The following is an 8311-nucleotide window of genomic DNA, read 5'->3' on the forward strand; positions in this document are numbered from 1 at the left end:
ACTCTTTGTATTTCACCTTACAAAACCAGGCATTCCATTGTCTTCAAAAGGCAGGATTTGCTTTAAATAATTTGATCTACCTTAAAACCTTTCTTTTGCTTTGCTTTGCTTTTACAACTGCCTAGTCATTTGGGTTTTCTGGTATCCAACTGGGCTGTTTTTCACATCTACCTCCTCTGTTGGATTTCCCACCTATTTTAGAAAACTTCTACATAATAGAGCCCATAAGCATTTACTACTTGTTTTGATTTTCTTCCCTACATTATATTGTACAGTCATATCATATAATTGTCTAAATGTTAAAACTACCTAAATGAGATCCTTGATTTCAATCCGCAAAATTGATTTCCTATGAACCCAATTATATGCCCAATTGCGTAGACAACTTTGAAGTAAATCCAATATATTCCACTTTCATTTTCTCTGTAGTTTATTTGATCAAAGTTTTCCTTTGAATGAATATGTGTGTATATGTGATTCACTCTAATTATTTTTAACACACATCCTATTTTATCTCCTCCCATTCCTGTCCACCCTCTCCTTCCCTGTCCACCCTCCCCTTTCCCCTACACATTACTTTTCCAATCCATATCTTTTTATTTTGTTTTGCAATTCCCTGTGTTTAGCCAGAGCCATGTATGTGAGCATAGACTTGGAACTATACAATGGAGACATGTGGATTCACCTGTGGGTGTGCAACTGAAGGCAATAACATCCCATTTTTCAGAATTTATCTGTAGCCAATAGTTTGGCAAGGAGCAGTAGAGCCCCACTATTCTCTCCCCATCGACAACTAGTTTACAGTGCTAGTCATGAGCAGTACCAGGGCAGGTAACCACAGCTGCTGTGCATTCATGCTTACAAACACCACTTCATAGCCAGAAGATGGCCTTCTACCACACTTCTCCCTCTTCCCCAGCACCTGTATTGTTCTTTCTGTCCCCTCTTTAATAATGTTCCCTAATTCTTGGAGGGTGTGATGATCTAAATAAGAGTGGCCCTCATAGGGAGTACTTGACTCCCAGCTATTTGGAACTGTTTAGAAAGGATATAGAAGTGTGGTCTTTTTGGAGAGGTATGTCAGTGAGGGTGGACTTTGAGGTTTCAAAAGACTAGTGCAATTCTGAAAGTTTGTGGATCAAGATTCAGTTACTGCCTGTCTGTCACCATGGGCCTCACCATGATGGTCAGGTATTGCAGTGCTCTGAATCTGTAAGCTCCTAAGAAACTCTTTCTTCTATAAGTTGTGTTGGTTATGCTGCCTACTATAGCAATAGAAAAGCAAGTAAGATTGGGGGATGGCATAAATGTCTTATTTCAGGCTACACATTCAGCCATCACTCACAGAACCTTGAAACCTCCATGAGTCTGCATTCACTGTCATTCACTGCAATAGGCTTCTCTCATTTAACCTGGAAGAAGTCTTTGTCTATGGCTTTAAAGTAGTAACTACTTAAAACTTGCATTAGATATGCTGCATATCAGATATTTACATTATGATTCATATCAGTAGCAAAATTACAGTTATAAAGTAGCAACGAGTTAATTTTATGGTTTCAGTCAGCACAACACGAGGACCTGTATTAAAGGGTCCCAACATTAGGGTGAGAACCATTGTGTTAGAGTATTTTCATTTAAAAATTGAAGCTGGTTAACTGTTGTTTTATAACAGAGTTCTTGCTTCCACTGTTTAAGCCCTACATAAGTTTATTTTTATGTTTTCTCTCAACATACTATTTTTATTGGTTATTTAGGATTTTCCTACAACGTACCCAGATCACATTCACTTCCCATTCCTCCCAGGCCCCCCTTCCACCCTTGTACCCACCTCATGATGAACAACCAAAACCAAACCAAAACACCAAGCTCCATTTGTGTTGCTCATATACTAAGTGGAGTATGGTAAAACTCTCAGTAGTCAGTCTTAAAGAAAATTGAGTACTTCCTCATTACTCCCTTGTCAGAAGCCATCAACTGTGAAGAGCTACCCTTTAGTATCCTTATCATAGTTAGTAAGGACTCTGCTCAATAGCTTTCTCTATACATTATTTCTATTTTATTTTCCTTTTGGGGGTATGTATGGAGAGGTTGTCACAGAAGCCTTCAATGTGTCTCATTCTTAGTTATGAGGCTGTAGTCTTCAATACCACTGCAAAAAGAAGCTTCCTTGACAATCAGTAGGAAGAACCATAGACAGATACTTGGTCTCCAGAGGCAACATGAACTACAAACACTGATATGGTCTCCAGCAGCAGCAAGGACCATGAGAATCTTTTAAGGAGAGTTAACCCAGAACATGAACCTATCTTCATCTCGAATGTCTTGTTATTGCTCAGAATCAGGGTAATCGTGCCAGCTGGCAGTATATTGGGGCAGGACCTGAGTGAACTCCAGATAGCTGTAAGCTAGCATCCGTGACGGTGACTAGCTACCCTACTAGCATTCTAGAATGAACATTGTATAACATGATTGCATCCTGCAGGAAATGCCCTGTCCTGTACTCTGCTTCCCAGAGAAGAGCCAGCAGAATGAGCAGTGCCAGCAGCAGTACTACCACCACCACCACCGTATTCAGCAGTGACATGCTCCTTGGTCTACTGGGGCCATGCTCCGACATCTGTCACTGCAGATCTGTAACTACATCACTGTGCATGTTAAAAATATACATATATTTGCCATCCCAACCATTTTAAGTACATGAAAAGTGTCACTATTAAAGTATATTGTAACAAAATAAGTTTCCATTCCCTTTTCATCTTGCAAGTGGGGAACTCTGTTTCTAACAAAAAGCACCCTACATATTCCTCCTTTTGTCAAGCCTGTTAGCCACCATTGTATTCTTTCTGTGACTTTAGATACTGCATGCAAGTGGAATTCTATCACGTGTCATTTCATTTTTTTGTTCCTATAACAGAGTGGTACAATTGAGTTATTTAAAATGAACAGAAATTTATTTAGCTTATAATTGTAGAGGATGAGAAATCCAAGATTAAAATAGTTTTAATATTTTGTATGAATATCAGTATAGTCTGTGCTAAAATATAGAAAACAGAAATATACAAAAATTATAACCAAGAGTGCATAATTTCATGACCATTACGTCTACAGACTTGAATTTTTTCATCCACATATTGTCAGGCATTGAGGTTTACTTTTATAACTTGTTAATTTTTATTGAACATCTTTGCTGATTCTTTTCATTTTTTGCAGCTCTCTCTTTAGATTAAATTTCAACATTTAATGTTTCTAGGTCACAGACTTCCAAGGGCTAAGGAGCATTAGATTGTGCCTAAAAACAACCTCATATGATCTTGGGAAGAGTGGAAGTGAGTCAAGACTCCAGACACTCCAAAATACTAAAGATGAAATATTTATGATTCAGACTACACGAAATATTGAATTGTTTTTATTTTTCTCATATAGGGTACTAATTTCCTCTTCCTATTTGATTTTATTAATTTAAGTACATATCAACAGGGTTAGAAAAACCCTACGTTGAATAACTTCTTATGTATTTTATCAATCCATATGCCAATTAGAAACAGTGTATTTTGTTGTCATTGTTGTTTCTGGGAAAGGATCTGCTCTATAACCTGGACTGGACTTGAAATCTCTGCTTCTTCCGCTTCTGTTTCCAAACTCCTATATTAGAGGTATATACCACCATACCTACTTTGCAGGCTTGCCCTGATTGTGTCCTAATGTCCTAAAGTGTGTTCAGGAAGTAAAACTGAGCTTGGAAGGCTAGTGGCATGTGCTTTTACCCACTGAGCTATCTCAATAGATCTACTTCACTTTTGTAACCACATACTTTAAACAGCAATACTTTTGACACAGTACAACTTAAGCAATTTTCTTTTTTTTTCTTCCCTTTTGATTACCTCCACACCTCCTAATTTTGCAGAAAGGTTTCAGTACCACAGATGTAGAAAACAAAATATTCCTCAACAAAGTCAAATTTAAACATCAATCCAGAAATACAGCCTTCCAGAAGATACTGGAAGGAAGTCTCTACCACAAGAAGGCTAACTACACCCAAGACAACACAGGAAATAATCTCATAACAGCCAAACCAAAAGAAGGGTACATGCATATATGTGTGCATACACACACACACACACACCACCACCACCACCACCACCACCATCACCACCACCACTGCCAACACTACCACCATCACCTCAAACAACAAAATAATAGGAATAAACCATCACTGGTCATCAATAACTCTGAATATTACTTAATTCTCCAGTAAAAAGATACAGGCTAACAGAATGGATGTGGAAGCAGGATCCATCCTTGCCCTGCACGCAGGAAACACACTTCAATACTAAAGATACATAAACATTAAGCAAATGTACACAAGGAACAAGCTGGAGTAGTTATTCTAATATTTGTCAAAATAGGCTTTCAACCATAATTAATCAAAAGATATGAGAAAGGCTATTTATAGTTATCAAAGGAAAAATCCACCAGGATGACATCTCAATTCTGCACATCTGTGTGCCAAATGTAAGGGCAACAGCATTTGTAAAGGAAACATTAAACATAATGTTTATATCACTTGTTAAACCATATACAGTAATAATGGAAGATTTCAATATCCCAGTCTCACCAATGGGCAGGTCATCTACACAAAAATTAAACATATATATGTGTGTGTATAAGATAACATATATATGTATATATAATAAACATATATATTATTATGTTTATATATATGTTTATACACACACACACACACACACACACACATGAGATAACAGAGTTAATTAACCAAATGGGCCTAACAAATATCTCCAGAATATTTCACTCAAACATGAAAGAAAATACATTCTTTTCAGCACATCACAGAACTTTCTCCAAAATTGATCAAATACTCAGTCACAAACCAAGTCTCAGCAGATACACACACATGCCATGAGAGGAAGCCCATCTCTGACACTCTCTAGAGGGCCAGAACCCAGAGGCTGAATTGCCCAGAGATATAGGATAGAACCAAACATGGCTGCTAAAAGAAAAATATCAATTCACTTATTTTTAATGATATTCTGCTGTACTCATAGATTGATATGTTTAGCCCATTTGTCACTAGATAAGCTATATCCAGCAACTGATGGAAACAGATGCAGGCAGACACCCACAGCCAAACATTAGGTAGAGCTCAGGGAATCCTGTGCAAGGGGGAAAGATGGATTGTAAGAGCCAGATGGGTCAAGGACACCACATGAACATAAACCACAAAATCAACTCATCTGGGCTTATTGGAGCTCACAGGGAGTGAAGTGACAATCAGGGAGCCTGAATGGGCCTGACCCAGGCCCTCTGCATATATATTACAGTAGGTACAGTAGAGGGGGTGCCTAGTCTTACTGCAATGCGATATTTCATGTTTGGTTGATATATCTGGCATTCTTGCTCTTTTCTGAAGGGAAATGGAGGAGTAGACTGGGTAAAGAGGGGAGGTGAAGGTAGGAACTAGAAGGACAGGAGGGAGGGGAAATTGCTGTCTGGATAAAATATATGATAGACTGAAATAAAAGGATATATAGCAAGTCAAATGAGACTGTTCAAGAGCAAACAAACAAATGAATGAATGAATGAATGAATGAATGAGGAAATAAAAAATTTGTAAATTGTTTGATGAGACATATCACACAAAGAGTTATAATTGTTCCATAGATATAAGAAATGGTATTTAGCATCATTACAAATGAAGATATTGTTACACATTATTAATGGTTAAATTTACTAATATGTTAGAACATGATAAGTGTAAATGTTGCAAACTAGCAGTGGGATATAATGTAGTATAAGAACTTTGAGAAATAGTTCAATGATTTATTGTTAAAATCAACATAAACACTATGATTCAACAATCCTATACTTAATTTTTTTAGGTAGAAATACAGTTATATGCCTCCAAATAACTTGTATAGAAATTATCATAGCAGCTTTGTTACAGATTGTTAATAGCTGGCTGAAAACAATGCAGATACCATTGAAAGACAATGCAATGGAATGATACTCAGCAATAAATATATTATGCTATTAGACTGAACAAATGAAGCCAAATAAAAGGCACAGAAACTGAGGAAATTCAAAAAATCATCAGATCTTACTGCCAAAGCCTATATTCAACACAACTGGACAATCTGGAGGAAATGGACCATTTCCTAGACAGATACCAAACACCAAAATTAAACCAGGATCAAATAGATCATCTAAACAGGCCCATAACCCCTAAAGAAATGAAAGGGGTCATAGAAAGTCTCCCAACCAAAAAAAGCACGGGACCAGATGGCTTCAGTGCAGAATTCTATTAGACCTTCAAAGAAGACCTAACACCAATACTCTTCAAACTGTTCCACAAAATAGAAATAGAAGAAACACTACCTAACTCATTCTACGAAGCCACAATTACACTGATACCAAAACTACACAAAGATCCAACAAAGAAAGAGAACTTCAGGCTAATTTCCCTTATGAATATCAATGCAAAAATACTCAATAAAATTCTTGCCAACTAAATCCAAGAATGCATCAAAATGATCATCCACCATGATCAAGTGGGCTTCATCCCGGGGATGCAGGGACATTTCAATATAAGGAAATCCATCAATGCAATCCACTACATAAACAAACTCAAAGAAAAAAAAAACCATATGATCATTTCATTAGATGTAGAAAAAGCATTTGACAAAATTCAGCATCCTTTCATGCTTAAAGTCTTGGAAAGAACACGAATTCAAGGCCCATACCTAAACATAGTTAAAGCAATATACAGCAAACCAGTAGGCAATATCAAACTAAATGGAGAGAAACTTGAAGAAATCCCACTAAAATCAGGGACTAGACAAGGCTGCCCTCTCTCTCCATATCTTTTCAATATAGTACTTGAAGTTCTAGCTAGAGCAATTAGAAAACATAAGGAGGTCAAAGGGATACAAATTGGAAAGGAAGAAGTAAAATTACCACTATTTGCAGATGACATGATAGTCTACTTAAGTGACCCAAAAAACTCCACCAGAGAACTCCTACAGCTGATAAACAACTTCAGCAAAGTGGCAGGTTATAAAATCAACTCAAGCAAATCAGTTGCCTTCCTATACTCAAAGGATAAGCAGGCTGAGAAAGAAATTAGGGAAATGACACCCTTCGCAATAGCCACAAACAGTATAAAGTATCTTGGTGTGACTCTTACCAAACATGTGAAAGATCTGTATGAAAAGAACTTCAGGTCACTGAAGAAGGAAATTGAAGAAGACCTCAGAAAATGGAAAAATCCTCCATGCTCGTGTATTGACAGGATTAATATAGTTAAAATGGCCATTTTGCCAAAAGCAATATACAGATTCAATGCAATCCCCACCAAAATCCCAACTCAGTTCTTCACAGAGTTAGAAAAAGCAATTCTCAAATTTATCTGGAATAAAAAAAAAAAAAAAAAAAAAAAAAAACCCAGGATAGCTAAACCTATTCTCCACAGTAAAAGAACTTCTGGGGGAATTAGTATCCCAGACCTCAAGCAATACTACAGAGCAATAGTGTTAAAAACTGCATGGTATTGGCACAGGGACAGGCAAGCAGACCAAGGGAATAGAATTGAAGACCCAGAAATGAATCCACACACCTATGGTCACTTGATCTTCAACAAAGGAGCTGAAAACATCCACTGGAAAAAAGATAGCCTTTTCAACAAATGGTGTTGGTTCAACTGGAGGTCAGCATGCAGGAGAATGAGAATTGATCCATTCTTATCTCCTTGTACTAAGCTCAACTCCAAGTGAATCAAGGACCTCCACGTAAAACCAGTCACACTGAAACTAATAGAAAAGAAACTGGGGAAAACCCTTGAGGACATAGGTACAAGGGAAAAGTTCCTGAACAGAACATCAATAGCTTATGCTCTAAGATCAAGAATTGACAAATGGGACCTCATAAAATTACAAAGTTTCTGTAAGGCAAAGGACACTGTCAAAAGGACAAAATGGCAACCAACAAACTGGGAAAAGATTTTCACCAATCCTATATCCGATAGAGGGCTAATATCCAATATATACAAAGAACTCAAGAAGTTAGACCCCAGGGAACCAAATAACCCTATTAAAAATGGGGTACAGACCTAAACAAAGAATTTTCACCTGAAGAAATTCAGATGGCTGAGAAGCACCTTAAGAAATGCTCAACATCATTATCCATTAGGGAAATGCAAATCAAAACAACCCTGAGATTTCACCTCATACCAGTCAGAATGGCTAAGGTTAAAAACTCAGGAGACAGCAGGTGTTGGCAAGGATGTGGAGAAAGA

This window comes from Apodemus sylvaticus, chromosome X (assembly GCF_947179515.1).
Source record: "Apodemus sylvaticus chromosome X, mApoSyl1.1, whole genome shotgun sequence".
Taxonomy (NCBI): domain Eukaryota; kingdom Metazoa; phylum Chordata; class Mammalia; order Rodentia; family Muridae; genus Apodemus; species Apodemus sylvaticus.